Genomic DNA, 18,285 nt, shown 5'->3' on the forward strand with positions numbered 1-18,285 from the left:
TAAATGAAAGAAGTCAGTGTTCCAGCAGAAGGAGACAACGTTTCAGAAAAGGCATTGTAGCAAACCAAAAAAGAAATTTTAAGCACAGCAGAGTAACCAGCGCACATACCTGTTAGCTCAGGTGAGTTTAAAAGGCTGCTGTTGATAACAAGGGCATTTGCTAAATAGATGGTGTGTGTGCAACAATATACTGAAAGGTCAATTATATTGTGCAGCTTATCTCACCACCTGTAGTTATTTAGGTGAAAGCTCCAAAATGCTTGCCTAATATGTCTGTTTATCCAAAAGGAAGTAAAAAGGGAGAGCTAGAAAGATAGCATTGCATCACATTACATGGCAATGCAATGCACAGTTGCTGAAGTTGAACCAAAATGAGCTTGTAATCTGGCTTCTGCAACTTTGAACATGAAAAATCCAATGAGGAGAAGAAAAGCAAAGCCAAAGAGTCCATCCCAAAATCCGACAAACAAGCAAAATGAACAAAAAACATTGAATTCAATTCTTTCTGATTTTAGAAACTGCATTAAAGAAGGGGTGCACCGGTCCTGGAGATACTGCAATACCAGGTCAATGCGTGGAGTGGACAGAGCAAGCTCTTTTTCCATCTCCCTGTTCTAAAAATCCATTTAATATATGGTCCCCAGATAGGGGACGTATCAGATATTAAACTGATAAGAACAGATACTACACTTGATCTTAGCCAAAAGGCCGAGAAGCGATAACCAGAATTGGTTTCAAACTACGGAGCCACCCAAGGATCCTGAAAAGTCCATTTGTGGAGATGAGCTCCTGGACTCCCGTTAAGAAGACATGTTGTCAACCTCTAGATCCCTTACATGCCTGCACTTTTCGGCTTGCTGCTGCTGCAATCCACGCGTTTTAGATCTGCATAACTCCACCTCTTTAAACACAGCACCTTCACCCCCTGCTGTTCCCACCCGCCTCAACACCGTTGGAAGGGAGGAGAACCAATTAAGGCGGGGGGTGGGGTGGAACGAGCAGCTGTCTACCCTTAGCAGGAGGGCTCCTGATTACATACCTCTCCTGCTGCTGCTGCTGCTGGCTGTCCAGCAGCAGACTGAAGGTGGCTGCTGCTGTGCACAGGTATATAAAGGCTCAGAGCCTATTATGACACGCGCAGCCAGCGTTCCATTGCCACATTCCATCTACTGCAGGCAGGATACCTGGCTGGCTGAATGTCGCTGAGAAGCTCACAGAGACCGCCATAAGCAACAGTTTAACAGAATGCCACAGACTAATCAACCAAACTTTTTGGGTTGGGTTCTCTTTTATAGTCTGCAGGCATTAAATGAAAGAAGTCAGTGTTCCAGCAGAAGGAGACAACGTTTCAGAAAAGGCATTATAGCAAACCAAAAAAGAAATTTTAAGCGCAGCAGAGTAACCAGCGCACATACCTGTTAGCTCAGGTGAGTTTAAAAGGCTGCTGTTGATAACAAGGGCATTTGCTAAATAGATGGTGTGTGTGCAACAATATACTGAAAGGTCAATTATATTGTGCAGCTTATCTCACCACCTGTAGTTATTTAGGTGAAAGCTCCAAAATGCTTGCCTAATATGTCTGTTTATCCAAAAGGAAGTAAAAAGGGAGAGCTAGAAAGATAGCATTGCATCACATTACATGGCAATGCAATGCACAGTTGCTGAAGTTGAACCAAAATGAGCTTGTAATCTGGCTTCTGCAACTTTGAACATGAAAAATCCAATGAGGAGAAGAAAAACAAAGCCAAAGAGTCCATCCCAAAATCCGACAAACAAGCAAAATGAACAAAAAACATTGAATTCAATTCTTTCTGATTTTAGAAACTGCATTAAAGAAGGGGTGCACCGGTCCTGGAGATACTGCAATACCAGGTCAATGCGTGGAGTGGACAGAGCAAGCTCTTTTTCCATCTCCCTGTTCTAAAAATCCATTTAATATATGGTCCCCAGATAGGGGACGTATCAGATATTAAACTGATAAGAACAGATACTACACTTGATCTTAGCCAAAAGGCCGAGAAGCGATAACCAGAATTGGTTTCAAACTACGGAGCCACCCAAGGATCCTGAAAAGTCCATTTGTGGAGATGAGCTCCTGGACTCCCGTTAAGAAGACATGTTGTCAACCTCTAGATCCCTTACATGCCTGCACTTTTCGGCTTGCTGCTGCTGCAATCCACGCGTTTTAGATCTGCATAACTCCACCTCTTTAAACACAGCACCTTCACCCCCTGCTGTCCCCACCCGCCTCAACACCGTTGGAAGGGAGGAGAACCAATTAAGGCGGGGGGTGGGGTGGAACGAGCAGCTGTCTACCCTTAGCAGGAGGGCTCCTGATTACATACCTCTCCTGCTGCTGCTGCTGCTGGCTGTCCAGCAGCAGACTGAAGGTGGCTGCTGCTGTGCACAGGTATATAAAGGCTCAGAGCCTATTATGACACGCGCAGCCAGCGTTCCATTGCCACATTCCATCTACTGCAGGCAGGATACCTGGCTGGCTGGAGAAGCTCACAGAGACCGCCATAAGCAACAGTTTAACAGAATGCCACAGACTAATCAACCAAACTTTTTGGGTTGGGTTCTCTTTTATAGTCTGCAGGCATTAAATGAAAGAAGTCAGTGTTCCAGCAGAAGGAGACAACGTTTCAGAAAAGGCATTGTAGCAAACCAAAAAAGAAATTTTAAGCGCAGCAGAGTAACCAGCGCACATACCTGTTAGCTCAGGTGAGTTTAAAAGGCTGCTGTTGATAACAAGGGCATTTGCTAAATAGATGGTGTGTGTGCAACAATATACTGAAAGGTCAATTATATTGTGCAGCTTATCTCACCACCTGTAGTTATTTAGGTGAAAGCTCCAAAATGCTTGCCTAATATGTCTGTTTATCCAAAAGGAAGTAAAAAGGGAGAGCTAGAAAGATAGCATTGCATCACATTACATGGCAATGCAATGCACAGTTGCTGAAGTTGAACCAAAATGAGCTTGTAATCTGGCTTCTGCAACTTTGAACATGAAAAATCCAATGAGGAGAAGAAAAGCAAAGCCAAAGAGTCCATCCCCAAATCCGACAAACAAGCAAAATGAACAAAAAACATTGAATTCAATTCTTTCTGATTTTAGAAACTGCATTAAAGAAGGGGTGCACCGGTCCTGGAGATACTGCAATACCAGGTCAATGCGTGGAGTGGACAGAGCAAGCTCTTTTTCCATCTCCCTGTTCTAAAAATCCATTTAATATATGGTCCCCAGATAGGGGACGTATCAGATATTAAACTGATAAGAACAGATACTACACTTGATCTTAGCCAAAAGGCCGAGAAGCGATAAACAGAATTGGTTTCAAACTACGGAGCCACTCAAGGATCCTGAAAAGTCCATTTGTGGAGATGAGCTCCTGGACTCCCGTTAAGAAGACATGTTGTCAACCTCTAGATCCCTTACATGCCTGCACTTTTCGGCTTGCTGCTGCTGCAATCCACGCGTTTTAGATCTGCATAACTCCACCTCTTTAAACACAGCACCTTCACCCCCTGCTGTTCCCACCCGCCTCAACACCGTTGGAAGGGAGGAGAACCAATTAAGGCGGGGGGTGGGGTGGAACGAGCAGCTGTCTACCCTTAGCAGGAGGGCTCCTGATTACATACCTCTCCTGCTGCTGCTGCTGCTGGCTGTCCAGCAGCAGACTGAAGGTGGCTGCTGCTGTGCACAGGTATATAAAGGCTCAGAGCCTATTATGACACGCGCAGCCAGCGTTCCATTGCCACATTCCATCTACTGCAGGCAGGATACCTGGCTGGCTGAATGTCGCTGAGAAGCTCACAGAGACCGCCATAAGCAACAGTTTAACAGAATGCCACAGACTAATCAACCAAACTTTTTGGGTTGGGTTCTCTTTTATAGTCTGCAGGCATTAAATGAAAGAAGTCAGTGTTCCAGCAGAAGGAGACAACGTTTCAGAAAAGGCATTGTAGCAAACCAAAAAAGAAATTTTAAGCGCAGCAGAGTAACCAGCGCACATACCTGTTAGCTCAGGTGAGTTTAAAAGGCTGCTGTTGATAACAAGGGCATTTGCTAAATAGATGGTGTGTGTGCAACAATATACTGAAAGGTCAATTATATTGTGCAGCTTATCTCACCACCTGTAGTTATTTAGGTGAAAGCTCCAAAATGCTTGCCTAATATGTCTGTTTATCCAAAAGGAAGTAAAAAGGGAGAGCTAGAAAGATAGCATTGCATCACATTACATGGCAATGCAATGCACAGTTGCTGAAGTTGAACCAAAATGAGCTTGTAATCTGGCTTCTGCAACTTTGAACATGAAAAATCCAATGAGGAGAAGAAAAGCAAAGCCAAAGAGTCCATCCCAAAATCCGACAAACAAGCAAAATGAACAAAAAACATTGAATTCAATTCTTTCTGATTTTAGAAACTGCATTAAAGAAGGGGTGCACCGGTCCTGGAGATACTGCAATACCAGGTCAATGCGTGGAGTGGACAGAGCAAGCTCTTTTTCCATCTCCCTGTTCTAAAAATCCATTTAATATATGGTCCCCAGATAGGGGACGTATCAGATATTAAACTGATAAGAACAGATACTACACTTGATCTTAGCCAAAAGGCCGAGAAGCGATAACCAGAATTGGTTTCAAACTACGGAGCCACCCAAGGATCCTGAAAAGTCCATTTGTGGAGATGAGCTCCTGGACTCCCGTTAAGAAGACATGTTGTCAACCTCTAGATCCCTTACATGCCTGCACTTTTCGGCTTGCTGCTGCTGCAATCCACGCGTTTTAGATCTGCATAACTCCACCTCTTTAAACACAGCACCTTCACCCCCTGCTGTTCCCACCCGCCTCAACACCGTTGGAAGGGAGGAGAACCAATTAAGGCGGGGGGTGGGGTGGAACGAGCAGCTGTCTACCCTTAGCAGGAGGGCTCCTGATTACATACCTCTCCTGCTGCTGCTGCTGCTGGCTGTCCAGCAGCAGACTGAAGGTGGCTGCTGCTGTGCACAGGTATATAAAGGCTCAGAGCCTATTATGACACGCGCAGCCAGCGTTCCATTGCCACATTCCATCTACTGCAGGCAGGATACCTGGCTGGCTGGAGAAGCTCACAGAGACCGCCATAAGCAACAGTTTAACAGAATGCCACAGACTAATCAACCAAACTTTTTGGGTTGGGTTCTCTTTTATAGTCTGCAGGCATTAAATGAAAGAAGTCAGTGTTCCAGCAGAAGGAGACAACGTTTCAGAAAAGGCATTGTAGCAAACCAAAAAAGAAATTTTAAGCGCAGCAGAGTAACCAGCGCACATACCTGTTAGCTCAGGTGAGTTTAAAAGGCTGCTGTTGATAACAAGGGCATTTGCTAAATAGATGGTGTGTGTGCAACAATATACTGAAAGGTCAATTATATTGTGCAGCTTATCTCACCACCTGTAGTTATTTAGGTGAAAGCTCCAAAATGCTTGCCTAATATGTCTGTTTATCCAAAAGGAAGTAAAAAGGGAGAGCTAGAAAGATAGCATTGCATCACATTACATGGCAATGCAATGCACAGTTGCTGAAGTTGAACCAAAATGAGCTTGTAATCTGGCTTCTGCAACTTTGAACATGAAAAATCCAATGAGGAGAAGAAAAGCAAAGCCAAAGAGTCCATCCCCAAATCCGACAAACAAGCAAAATGAACAAAAAACATTGAATTCAATTCTTTCTGATTTTAGAAACTGCATTAAAGAAGGGGTGCACCGGTCCTGGAGATACTGCAATACCAGGTCAATGCGTGGAGTGGACAGAGCAAGCTCTTTTTCCATCTCCCTGTTCTAAAAATCCATTTAATATATGGTCCCCAGATAGGGGACGTATCAGATATTAAACTGATAAGAACAGATACTACACTTGATCTTAGCCAAAAGGCCGAGAAGCGATAAACAGAATTGGTTTCAAACTACGGAGCCACTCAAGGATCCTGAAAAGTCCATTTGTGGAGATGAGCTCCTGGACTCCCGTTAAGAAGACATGTTGTCAACCTCTAGATCCCTTACATGCCTGCACTTTTCGGCTTGCTGCTGCTGCAATCCACGCGTTTTAGATCTGCATAACTCCACCTCTTTAAACACAGCACCTTCACCCCCTGCTGTTCCCACCCGCCTCAACACCGTTGGAAGGGAGGAGAACCAATTAAGGCGGGGGGTGGGGTGGAACGAGCAGCTGTCTACCCTTAGCAGGAGGGCTCCTGATTACATACCTCTCCTGCTGCTGCTGCTGCTGGCTGTCCAGCAGCAGACTGAAGGTGGCTGCTGCTGTGCACAGGTATATAAAGGCTCAGAGCCTATTATGACACGCGCAGCCAGCGTTCCATTGCCACATTCCATCTACTGCAGGCAGGATACCTGGCTGGCTGAATGTCGCTGAGAAGCTCACAGAGACCGCCATAAGCAACAGTTTAACAGAATGCCACAGACTAATCAACCAAACTTTTTGGGTTGGGTTCTCTTTTATAGTCTGCAGGCATTAAATGAAAGAAGTCAGTGTTCCAGCAGAAGGAGACAACGTTTCAGAAAAGGCATTGTAGCAAACCAAAAAAGAAATTTTAAGCGCAGCAGAGTAACCAGCGCACATACCTGTTAGCTCAGGTGAGTTTAAAAGGCTGCTGTTGATAACAAGGGCATTTGCTAAATAGATGGTGTGTGTGCAACAATATACTGAAAGGTCAATTATATTGTGCAGCTTATCTCACCACCTGTAGTTATTTAGGTGAAAGCTCCAAAATGCTTGCCTAATATGTCTGTTTATCCAAAAGGAAGTAAAAAGGGAGAGCTAGAAAGATAGCATTGCATCACATTACATGGCAATGCAATGCACAGTTGCTGAAGTTGAACCAAAATGAGCTTGTAATCTGGCTTCTGCAACTTTGAACATGAAAAATCCAATGAGGAGAAGAAAAGCAAAGCCAAAGAGTCCATCCCAAAATCCGACAAACAAGCAAAATGAACAAAAAACATTGAATTCAATTCTTTCTGATTTTAGAAACTGCATTAAAGAAGGGGTGCACCGGTCCTGGAGATACTGCAATACCAGGTCAATGCGTGGAGTGGACAGAGCAAGCTCTTTTTCCATCTCCCTGTTCTAAAAATCCATTTAATATATGGTCCCCAGATAGGGGACGTATCAGATATTAAACTGATAAGAACAGATACTACACTTGATCTTAGCCAAAAGGCCGAGAAGCGATAACCAGAATTGGTTTCAAACTACGGAGCCACCCAAGGATCCTGAAAAGTCCATTTGTGGAGATGAGCTCCTGGACTCCCGTTAAGAAGACATGTTGTCAACCTCTAGATCCCTTACATGCCTGCACTTTTCGGCTTGCTGCTGCTGCAATCCACGCGTTTTAGATCTGCATAACTCCACCTCTTTAAACACAGCACCTTCACCCCCTGCTGTTCCCACCCGCCTCAACACCGTTGGAAGGGAGGAGAACCAATTAAGGCGGGGGGTGGGGTGGAACGAGCAGCTGTCTACCCTTAGCAGGAGGGCTCCTGATTACATACCTCTCCTGCTGCTGCTGCTGCTGGCTGTCCAGCAGCAGACTGAAGGTGGCTGCTGCTGTGCACAGGTATATAAAGGCTCAGAGCCTATTATGACACGCGCAGCCAGCGTTCCATTGCCACATTCCATCTACTGCAGGCAGGATACCTGGCTGGCAGAATGTCGCTGAGAAGCTCACAGAGACCGCCATAAGCAACAGTTTAACAGAATGCCACAGACTAATCAACCAAACTTTTTGGGTTGGGTTCTCTTTTATAGTCTGCAGGCATTAAATGAAAGAAGTCAGTGTTCCAGCAGAAGGAGACAACGTTTCAGAAAAGGCATTGTAGCAAACCAAAAAACAAATTTTAAGCGCAGCAGAGTAACCAGCGCACATACCTGTTAGCTCAGGTGAGTTTAAAAGGCTGCTGTTGATAACAAGGGCATTTGCTAAATAGATGGTGTGTGTGCAACAATATACTGAAAGGTCAATTATATTGTGCAGCTTATCTCACCACCTGTAGTTATTTAGGTGAAAGCTCCAAAATGCTTGCCTAATATGTCTGTTTATCCAAAAGGAAGTAAAAAGGGAGAGCTAGAAAGATAGCATTGCATCACATTACATGGCAATGCAATGCACAGTTGCTGAAGTTGAACCAAAATGAGCTTGTAATCTGGCTTCTGCAACTTTGAACATGAAAAATCCAATGAGGAGAAGAAAAGCAAAGCCAAAGAGTCCATCCCAAAATCCGACAAACAAGCAAAATGAACAAAAAACATTGAATTCAATTCTTTCTGATTTTAGAAACTGCATTAAAGAAGGGGTGCACCGGTCCTGGAGATACTGCAATACCAGGTCAATGCGTGGAGTGGACAGAGCAAGCTCTTTTTCCATCTCCCTGTTCTAAAAATCCATTTAATATATGGTCCCCAGATAGGGGACGTATCAGATATTAAACTGATAAGAACAGATACTACACTTGATCTTAGCCAAAAGGCCGAGAAGCGATAACCAGAATTGGTTTCAAACTACGGAGCCACCCAAGGATCCTGAAAAGTCCATTTGTGGAGATGAGCTCCTGGACTCCCGTTAAGAAGACATGTTGTCAACCTCTAGATCCCTTACATGCCTGCACTTTTCGGCTTGCTGCTGCTGCAATCCACGCGTTTTAGATCTGCATAACTCCACCTCTTTAAACACAGCACCTTCACCCCCTGCTGTTCCCACCCGCCTCAACACCGTTGGAAGGGAGGAGAACCAATTAAGGCGGGGGGTGGGGTGGAACGAGCAGCTGTCTACCCTTAGCAGGAGGGCTCCTGATTACATACCTCTCCTGCTGCTGCTGCTGCTGGCTGTCCAGCAGCAGACTGAAGGTGGCTGCTGCTGTGCACAGGTATATAAAGGCTCAGAGCCTATTATGACACGCGCAGCCAGCGTTCCATTGCCACATTCCATCTACTGCAGGCAGGATACCTGGCTGGCAGAATGTCGCTGAGAAGCTCACAGAGACCGCCATAAGCAACAGTTTAACAGAATGCCACAGACTAATCAACCAAACTTTTTGGGTTGGGTTCTCTTTTATAGTCTGCAGGCATTAAATGAAAGAAGTCAGTGTTCCAGCAGAAGGAGACAACGTTTCAGAAAAGGCATTGTAGCAAACCAAAAAACAAATTTTAAGCGCAGCAGAGTAACCAGCGCACATACCTGTTAGCTCAGGTGAGTTTAAAAGGCTGCTGTTGATAACAAGGGCATTTGCTAAATAGATGGTGTGTGTGCAACAATATACTGAAAGGTCAATTATATTGTGCAGCTTATCTCACCACCTGTAGTTATTTAGGTGAAAGCTCCAAAATGCTTGCCTAATATGTCTGTTTATCCAAAAGGAAGTAAAAAGGGAGAGCTAGAAAGATAGCATTGCATCACATTACATGGCAATGCAATGCACAGTTGCTGAAGTTGAACCAAAATGAGCTTGTAATCTGGCTTCTGCAACTTTGAACATGAAAAATCCAATGAGGAGAAGAAAAGCAAAGCCAAAGAGTCCATCCCAAAATCCGACAAACAAGCAAAATGAACAAAAAACATTGAATTCAATTCTTTCTGATTTTAGAAACTGCATTAAAGAAGGGGTGCACCGGTCCTGGAGATACTGCAATACCAGGTCAATGCGTGGAGTGGACAGAGCAAGCTCTTTTTCCATCTCCCTGTTCTAAAAATCCATTTAATATATGGTCCCCAGATAGGGGACGTATCAGATATTAAACTGATAAGAACAGATACTACACTTGATCTTAGCCAAAAGGCCGAGAAGCGATAACCAGAATTGGTTTCAAACTACGGAGCCACCCAAGGATCCTGAAAAGTCCATTTGTGGAGATGAGCTCCTGGACTCCCGTTAAGAAGACATGTTGTCAACCTCTAGATCCCTTACATGCCTGCACTTTTCGGCTTGCTGCTGCTGCAATCCACGCGTTTTAGATCTGCATAACTCCACCTCTTTAAACACAGCACCTTCACCCCCTGCTGTTCCCACCCGCCTCAACACCGTTGGAAGGGAGGAGAACCAATTAAGGCGGGGGGTGGGGTGGAACGAGCAGCTGTCTACCCTTAGCAGGAGGGCTCCTGATTACATACCTCTCCTGCTGCTGCTGCTGCTGGCTGTCCAGCAGCAGACTGAAGGTGGCTGCTGCTGTGCACAGGTATATAAAGGCTCAGAGCCTATTATGACACGCGCAGCCAGCGTTCCATTGCCACATTCCATCTACTGCAGGCAGGATACCTGGCTGGCTTAATGTCGCTGAGAAGCTCACAGAGAACGCCATAAGCAACAGTTTAACAGAATGCCACAGACTAATCAACCAAACTTTTTGGGTTGGGTTCTCTTTTATAGTCTGCAGGCATTAAATGAAAGAAGTCAGTGTTCCAGCAGAAGGAGACAACGTTTCAGAAAAGGCATTGTAGCAAACCAAAAAAGAAATATTAAGCGCAGCAGAGTAACCAGCGCACATACCTGTTAGCTCAGGTGAGTTTAAAAGGCTGCTGTTGATAACAAGGGCATTTGCTAAATAGATGGTGTGTGTGCAACAATATACTGAAAGGTCAATTATATTGTGCAGCTTATCTCACCACCTGTAGTTATTTAGGTGAAAGCTCCAAAATGCTTGCCTAATATGTCTGTTTATCCAAAAGGAAGTAAAAAGGGAGAGCTAGAAAGATAGCATTGCATCACATTACATGGCAATGCAATGCACAGTTGCTGAAGTTGAACCAAAATGAGCTTGTAATCTGGCTTCTGCAACTTTGAACATGAAAAATCCAATGAGGAGAAGAAAAGCAAAGCCAAAGAGTCCATCCCAAAATCCGACAAACAAGCAAAATGAACAAAAAACATTGAATTCAATTCTTTCTGATTTTAGAAACTGCATTAAAGAAGGGGTGCACCGGTCCTGGAGATACTGCAATACCAGGTCAATGCGTGGAGTGGACAGAGCAAGCTCTTTTTCCATCTCCCTGTTCTAAAAATCCATTTAATATATGGTCCCCAGATAGGGGACGTATCAGATATTAAACTGATAAGAACAGATACTACACTTGATCTTAGCCAAAAGGCCGAGAAGCGATAACCAGAATTGGTTTCAAACTACGGAGCCACCCAAGGATCCTGAAAAGTCCATTTGTGGAGATGAGCTCCTGGACTCCCGTTAAGAAGACATGTTGTCAACCTCTAGATCCCTTACATGCCTGCACTTTTCGGCTTGCTGCTGCTGCAATCCACGCGTTTTAGATCTGCATAACTCCACCTCTTTAAACACAGCACCTTCACCCCCTGCTGTTCCCACCCGCCTCAACACCGTTGGAAGGGAGGAGAACCAATTAAGGCGGGGGGTGGGGTGGAACGAGCAGCTGTCTACCCTTAGCAGGAGGGCTCCTGATTACATACCTCTCCTGCTGCTGCTGCTGCTGGCTGTCCAGCAGCAGACTGAAGGTGGCTGCTGCTGTGCACAGGTATATAAAGGCTCAGAGCCTATTATGACACGCGCAGCCAGCGTTCCATTGCCACATTCCATCTACTGCAGGCAGGATACCTGGCTGGTTGAATGTCGCTGAGAAGCTCACAGAGACCGCCATAAGCAACAGTTTAACAGAATGCCACAGACTAATCAACCAAACTTTTTGGGTTGGGTTCTCTTTTATAGTCTGCAGGCATTAAATGAAAGAAGTCAGTGTTCCAGCAGAAGGAGACAACGTTTCAGAAAAGGCATTGTAGCAAACCAAAAAAGAAATTTTAAGCGCAGCAGAGTAACCAGCGCACATACCTGTTAGCTCAGGTGAGTTTAAAAGGCTGCTGTTGATAACAAGGGCATTTGCTAAATAGATGGTGTGTGTGCAACAATATACTGAAAGGTCAATTATATTGTGCAGCTTATCTCACCACCTGTAGTTATTTAGGTGAAAGCTCCAAAATGCTTGCCTAATATGTCTGTTTATCCAAAAGGAAGTAAAAAGGGAGAGCTAGAAAGATAGCATTGCATCACATTACATGGCAATGCAATGCACAGTTGCTGAAGTTGAACCAAAATGAGCTTGTAATCTGGCTTCTGCAACTTTGAACATGAAAAATCCAATGAGGAGAAGAAAAGCAAAGCCAAAGAGTCCATCCCAAAATCCGACAAACAAGCAAAATGAACAAAAAACATTGAATTCAATTCTTTCTGATTTTAGAAACTGCATTAAAGAAGGGGTGCACCGGTCCTGGAGATACTGCAATACCAGGTCAATGCGTGGAGTGGACAGAGCAAGCTCTTTTTCCATCTCCCTGTTCTAAAAATCCATTTAATATATGGTCCCCAGATAGGGGACGTATCAGATATTAAACTGATAAGAACAGATACTACACTTGATCTTAGCCAAAAGGCCGAGAAGCGATAACCAGAATTGGTTTCAAACTACGGAGCCACCCAAGGATCCTGAAAAGTCCATTTGTGGAGATGAGCTCCTGGACTCCCGTTAAGAAGACATGTTGTCAACCTCTAGATCCCTTACATGCCTGCACTTTTCGGCTTGCTGCTGCTGCAATCCACGCGTTTTAGATCTGCATAACTCCACCTCTTTAAACACAGCACCTTCACCCCCTGCTGTTCCCACCCGCCTCAACACCGTTGGAAGGGAGGAGAACCAATTAAGGCGGGGGGTGGGGTGGAACGAGCAGCTGTCTACCCTTAGCAGGAGGGCTCCTGATTACATACCTCTCCTGCTGCTGCTGCTGCTGGCTGTCCAGCAGCAGACTGAAGGTGGCTGCTGCTGTGCACAGGTATATAAAGGCTCAGAGCCTATTATGACACGCGCAGCCAGCGTTCCATTGCCACATTCCATCTACTGCAGGCAGGATACCTGGCTGGTTGAATGTCGCTGAGAAGCTCACAGAGACCGCCATAAGCAACAGTTTAACAGAATGCCACAGACTAATCAACCAAACTTTTTGGGTTGGGTTCTCTTTTATAGTCTGCAGGCATTAAATGAAAGAAGTCAGTGTTCCAGCAGAAGGAGACAACGTTTCAGAAAAGGCATTGTAGCAAACCAAAAAAGAAATTTTAAGCGCAGCAGAGTAACCAGCGCACATACCTGTTAGCTCAGGTGAGTTTAAAAGGCTGCTGTTGATAACAAGGGCATTTGCTAAATAGATGGTGTGTGTGCAACAATATACTGAAAGGTCAATTATATTGTGCAGCTTATCTCACCACCTGTAGTTATTTAGGTGAAAGCTCCAAAATGCTTGCCTAATATGTCTGTTTATCCAAAAGGAAGTAAAAAGGGAGAGCTAGAAAGATAGCATTGCATCACATTACATGGCAATGCAATGCACAGTTGCTGAAGTTGAACCAAAATGAGCTTGTAATCTGGCTTCTGCAACTTTGAACATGAAAAATCCAATGAGGAGAAGAAAAGCAAAGCCAAAGAGTCCATCCCAAAATCCGACAAACAAGCAAAATGAACAAAAAACATTGAATTCAATTCTTTCTGATTTTAGAAACTGCATTAAAGAAGGGGTGCACCGGTCCTGGAGATACTGCAATACCAGGTCAATGCGTGGAGTGGACAGAGCAAGCTCTTTTTCCATCTCCCTGTTCTAAAAATCCATTTAATATATGGTCCCCAGATAGGGGACGTATCAGATATTAAACTGATAAGAACAGATACTACACTTGATCTTAGCCAAAAGGCCGAGAAGCGATAACCAGAATTGGTTTCAAACTACGGAGCCACCCAAGGATCCTGAAAAGTCCATTTGTGGAGATGAGCTCCTGGACTCCCGTTAAGAAGACATGTTGTCAACCTCTAGATCCCTTACATGCCTGCACTTTTCGGCTTGCTGCTGCTGCAATCCACGCGTTTTAGATCTGCATAACTCCACCTCTTTAAACACAGCACCTTCACCCCCTGCTGTTCCCACCCGCCTCAACACCGTTGGAAGGGAGGAGAACCAATTAAGGCGGGGGGTGGGGTGGAACGAGCAGCTGTCTACCCTTAGCAGGAGGGCTCCTGATTACATACCTCTCCTGCTGCTGCTGCTGCTGGCTGTCCAGCAGCAGACTGAAGGTGGCTGCTGCTGTGCACAGGTATATAAAGGCTCAGAGCCTATTATGACACGCGCAGCCAGCGTTCCATTGCCACATTCCATCTACTGCAGGCAGGATACCTGGCTGGCTGAATGTCGCTGAGAAGCTCACAGAGACCGCCATAAGCAACAGTTTAACAGAATGCCACAGACTAATCAACCAAACTTTTTGGGTTGGGTTCTCTTTTATAGTCTGCAGGCATTAAATGAAAGAAGTCAGTGTTCCAGCAGAAGGAGACAACGTTTCAGAAAAGGCATTGTAGCAAACCAAAAAAGAAATTTTAAGCGCAGCAGAGTAACCAGCGCACATACCTGTTAGCTCAGGTGAGTTTAAAAGGCTGCTGTTGATAACAAGGGCATTTGCTAAATAGATGGTGTGTGTGCAACAATATACTGAAAGGTCAATTATATTGTGCAGCTTATCTCACCACCTGTAGTTATTTAGGTGAAAGCTCCAAAATGCTTGCCTAATATGTCTGTTTATCCAAAAGGAAGTAAAAAGGGAGAGCTAGAAAGATAGCATTGCATCACATTACATGGCAATGCAATGCACAGTTGCTGAAGTTGAACCAAAATGAGCTTGTAATCTGGCTTCTGCAACTTTGAACATGAAAAATCCAATGAGGAGAAGAAAAGCAAAGCCAAAGAGTCCATCCCAAAATCCGACAAACAAGCAAAATGAACAAAAAACATTGAATTCAATTCTTTCTGATTTTAGAAACTGCATTAAAGAAGGGGTGCACCGGTCCTGGAGATACTGCAATACCAGGTCAATGCGTGGAGTGGACAGAGCAAGCTCTTTTTCCATCTCCCTGTTCTAAAAATCCATTTAATATATGGTCCCCAGATAGGGGACGTATCAGATATTAAACTGATAAGAACAGATACTACACTTGATCTTAGCCAAAAGGCCGAGAAGCGATAACCAGAATTGGTTTCAAACTACGGAGCCACCCAAGGATCCTGAAAAGTCCATTTGTGGAGATGAGCTCCTGGACTCCCGTTAAGAAGACATGTTGTCAACCTCTAGATCCCTTACATGCCTGCACTTTTCGGCTTGCTGCTGCTGCAATCCACGCGTTTTAGATCTGCATAACTCCACCTCTTTAAACACAGCACCTTCACCCCCTGCTGTTCCCACCCGCCTCAACACCGTTGGAAGGGAGGAGAACCAATTAAGGCGGGGGGTGGGGTGGAACGAGCAGCTGTCTACCCTTAGCAGGAGGGCTCCTGATTACATACCTCTCCTGCTGCTGCTGCTGCTGGCTGTCCAGCAGCAGACTGAAGGTGGCTGCTGCTGTGCACAGGTATATAAAGGCTCAGAGCCTATTATGACACGCGCAGCCAGCGTTCCATTGCCACATTCCATCTACTGCAGGCAGGATACCTGGCTGGCTGAATGTCGCTGAGAAGCTCACAGAGACCGCCATAAGCAACAGTTTAACAGAATGCCACAGACTAATCAACCAAACTTTTTGGGTTGGGTTCTCTTTTATAGTCTGCAGGCATTAAATGAAAGAAGTCAGTGTTCCAGCAGAAGGAGACAACGTTTCAGAAAAGGCATTGTAGCAAACCAAAAAAGAAATTTTAAGCGCAGCAGAGTAACCAGCGCACATACCTGTTAGCTCAGGTGAGTTTAAAAGGCTGCTGTTGATAACAAGGGCATTTGCTAAATAGATGGTGTGTGTGCAACAATATACTGAAAGGTCAATTATATTGTGCAGCTTATCTCACCACCTGTAGTTATTTAGGTGAAAGCTCCAAAATGCTTGCCTAATATGTCTGTTTATCCAAAAGGAAGTAAAAAGGGAGAGCTAGAAAGATAGCATTGCATCACATTACATGGCAATGCAATGCACAGTTGCTGAAGTTGAACCAAAATGAGCTTGTAATCTGGCTTCTGCAACTTTGAACATGAAAAATCCAATGAGGAGAAGAAAAGCAAAGCCAAAGAGTCCATCCCAAAATCCGACAAACAAGCAAAATGAACAAAAAACATTGAATTCAATTCTTTCTGATTTTAGAAACTGCATTAAAGAAGGGGTGCACCGGTCCTGGAGATACTGCAATACCAGGTCAATGCGTGGAGTGGACAGAGCAAGCTCTTTTTCCATCTCCCTGTTCTAAAAATCCATTTAATATATGGTCCCCAGATAGGGGACGTATCAGATATTAAACTGATAAGAACAGATACTACACTTGATCTTAGCCAAAAGGCCGAGAAGCGATAACCAGAATTGGTTTCAAACTACGGAGCCACCCAAGGATCCTGAAAAGTCCATTTGTGGAGATGAGCTCCTGGACTCCCGTTAAGAAGACATGTTGTCAACCTCTAGATCCCTTACATGCCTGCACTTTTCGGCTTGCTGCTGCTGCAATCCACGCGTTTTAGATCTGCATAACTCCACCTCTTTAAACACAGCACCTTCACCCCCTGCTGTTCCCACCCGCCTCAACACCGTTGGAAGGGAGGAGAACCAATTAAGGCGGGGGGTGGGGTGGAACGAGCAGCTGTCTACCCTTAGCAGGAGGGCTCCTGATTACATACCTCTCCTGCTGCTGCTGCTGCTGGCTGTCCAGCAGCAGACTGAAGGTGGCTGCTGCTGTGCACAGGTATATAAAGGCTCAGAGCCTATTATGACACGCGCAGCCAGCGTTCCATTGCCACATTCCATCTACTGCAGGCAGGATACCTGGCTGGTTGAATGTCGCTGAGAAGCTCACAGAGACCGCCATAAGCAACAGTTTAACAGAATGCCACAGACTAATCAACCAAACTTTTTGGGTTGGGTTCTCTTTTATAGTCTGCAGGCATTAAATGAAAGAAGTCAGTGTTCCAGCAGAAGGAGACAACGTTTCAGAAAAGGCATTGTAGCAAACCAAAAAAGAAATTTTAAGCGCAGCAGAGTAACCAGCGCACATACCTGTTAGCTCAGGTGAGTTTAAAAGGCTGCTGTTGATAACAAGGGCATTTGCTAAATAGATGGTGTGTGTGCAACAATATACTGAAAGGTCAATTATATTGTGCAGCTTATCTCACCACCTGTAGTTATTTAGGTGAAAGCTCCAAAATGCTTGCCTAATATGTCTGTTTATCCAAAAGGAAGTAAAAAGGGAGAGCTAGAAAGATAGCATTGCATCACATTACATGGCAATGCAATGCACAGTTGCTGAAGTTGAACCAAAATGAGCTTGTAATCTGGCTTCTGCAACTTTGAACATGAAAAATCCAATGAGGAGAAGAAAAGCAAAGCCAAAGAGTCCATCCCAAAATCCGACAAACAAGCAAAATGAACAAAAAACATTGAATTCAATTCTTTCTGATTTTAGAAACTGCATTAAAGAAGGGGTGCACCGGTCCTGGAGATACTGCAATACCAGGTCAATGCGTGGAGTGGACAGAGCAAGCTCTTTTTCCATCTCCCTGTTCTAAAAATCCATTTAATATATGGTCCCCAGATAGGGGACGTATCAGATATTAAACTGATAAGAACAGATACTACACTTGATCTTAGCCAAAAGGCCGAGAAGCGATAACCAGAATTGGTTTCAAACTACGGAGCCACCCAAGGATCCTGAAAAGTCCATTTGTGGAGATGAGCTCCTGGACTCCCGTTAAGAAGACATGTTGTCAACCTCTAGATCCCTTACATGCCTGCACTTTTCGGCTTGCTGCTGCTGCAATCCACGCGTTTTAGATCTGCATAACTCCACCTCTTTAAACACAGCACCTTCACCCCCTGCTGTTCCCACCCGCCTCAACACCGTTGGAAGGGAGGAGAACCAATTAAGGCGGGGGGTGGGGTGGAACGAGCAGCTGTCTACCCTTAGCAGGAGGGCTCCTGATTACATACCTCTCCTGCTGCTGCTGCTGCTGGCTGTCCAGCAGCAGACTGAAGGTGGCTGCTGCTGTGCACAGGTATATAAAGGCTCAGAGCCTATTATGACACGCGCAGCCAGCGTTCCATTGCCACATTCCATCTACTGCAGGCAGGATACCTGGCTGGTTGAATGTCGCTGAGAAGCTCACAGAGACCGCCATAAGCAACAGTTTAACAGAATGCCACAGACTAATCAACCAAACTTTTTGGGTTGGGTTCTCTTTTATAGTCTGCAGGCATTAAATGAAAGAAGTCAGTG

General features: G+C 44.9%; 14 non-coding genes across 14 annotated transcripts; all 14 read right to left on the reverse strand.

The window, feature by feature from the left end:
• Positions 1-529: 529 nt before the first annotated feature.
• On the reverse strand, positions 530-720 carry LOC141204830 (U2 spliceosomal RNA). The gene has a single exon (XR_012275682.1). It is a non-coding gene; the product is annotated as a U2 spliceosomal RNA (small nuclear RNA).
• A 1,115-nt stretch (positions 721-1,835) lies between these two features.
• On the reverse strand, positions 1,836-2,026 carry LOC141204831 (U2 spliceosomal RNA). Its single transcript, XR_012275683.1, has one exon. It is a non-coding gene; the product is annotated as a U2 spliceosomal RNA (small nuclear RNA).
• A 1,106-nt stretch (positions 2,027-3,132) lies between these two features.
• On the reverse strand, positions 3,133-3,323 carry LOC141204832 (U2 spliceosomal RNA). Its single transcript, XR_012275684.1, has one exon. It is a non-coding gene; the product is annotated as a U2 spliceosomal RNA (small nuclear RNA).
• Positions 3,324-4,438: 1,115 nt separating this feature from the next.
• On the reverse strand, positions 4,439-4,629 carry LOC141204834 (U2 spliceosomal RNA). Its single transcript, XR_012275685.1, has one exon. It is a non-coding gene; the product is annotated as a U2 spliceosomal RNA (small nuclear RNA).
• A 1,106-nt stretch (positions 4,630-5,735) lies between these two features.
• On the reverse strand, positions 5,736-5,926 carry LOC141204835 (U2 spliceosomal RNA). The gene has a single exon (XR_012275686.1). It is a non-coding gene; the product is annotated as a U2 spliceosomal RNA (small nuclear RNA).
• A 1,115-nt stretch (positions 5,927-7,041) lies between these two features.
• On the reverse strand, positions 7,042-7,232 carry LOC141204837 (U2 spliceosomal RNA). Its single transcript, XR_012275688.1, has one exon. It is a non-coding gene; the product is annotated as a U2 spliceosomal RNA (small nuclear RNA).
• A 1,115-nt stretch (positions 7,233-8,347) lies between these two features.
• On the reverse strand, positions 8,348-8,538 carry LOC141204838 (U2 spliceosomal RNA). The gene has a single exon (XR_012275689.1). It is a non-coding gene; the product is annotated as a U2 spliceosomal RNA (small nuclear RNA).
• A 1,115-nt stretch (positions 8,539-9,653) lies between these two features.
• Positions 9,654-9,844, reverse strand: LOC141204839 (U2 spliceosomal RNA). The gene has a single exon (XR_012275690.1). It is a non-coding gene; the product is annotated as a U2 spliceosomal RNA (small nuclear RNA).
• Positions 9,845-10,959: 1,115 nt separating this feature from the next.
• LOC141204840 (U2 spliceosomal RNA) lies at positions 10,960-11,150 on the reverse strand. The gene has a single exon (XR_012275691.1). It is a non-coding gene; the product is annotated as a U2 spliceosomal RNA (small nuclear RNA).
• Positions 11,151-12,265: 1,115 nt separating this feature from the next.
• LOC141204841 (U2 spliceosomal RNA) lies at positions 12,266-12,456 on the reverse strand. Its single transcript, XR_012275692.1, has one exon. It is a non-coding gene; the product is annotated as a U2 spliceosomal RNA (small nuclear RNA).
• A 1,115-nt stretch (positions 12,457-13,571) lies between these two features.
• On the reverse strand, positions 13,572-13,762 carry LOC141204842 (U2 spliceosomal RNA). Its single transcript, XR_012275693.1, has one exon. It is a non-coding gene; the product is annotated as a U2 spliceosomal RNA (small nuclear RNA).
• Positions 13,763-14,877: 1,115 nt separating this feature from the next.
• Positions 14,878-15,068, reverse strand: LOC141204843 (U2 spliceosomal RNA). Its single transcript, XR_012275694.1, has one exon. It is a non-coding gene; the product is annotated as a U2 spliceosomal RNA (small nuclear RNA).
• Positions 15,069-16,183: 1,115 nt separating this feature from the next.
• Positions 16,184-16,374, reverse strand: LOC141204844 (U2 spliceosomal RNA). Its single transcript, XR_012275695.1, has one exon. It is a non-coding gene; the product is annotated as a U2 spliceosomal RNA (small nuclear RNA).
• Positions 16,375-17,489: 1,115 nt separating this feature from the next.
• LOC141204845 (U2 spliceosomal RNA) lies at positions 17,490-17,680 on the reverse strand. The gene has a single exon (XR_012275696.1). It is a non-coding gene; the product is annotated as a U2 spliceosomal RNA (small nuclear RNA).
• Between the last annotated feature and the right edge of the window lie 605 nt (positions 17,681-18,285).

The sequence above is a fragment of the Phyllobates terribilis genome, unplaced genomic scaffold (genome assembly GCF_046119375.1).
Source record: "Phyllobates terribilis strain yellow unplaced genomic scaffold, ASM4611937v1 Scaffold_134__1_contigs__length_4944459, whole genome shotgun sequence".
Taxonomy (NCBI): domain Eukaryota; kingdom Metazoa; phylum Chordata; class Amphibia; order Anura; family Dendrobatidae; genus Phyllobates; species Phyllobates terribilis.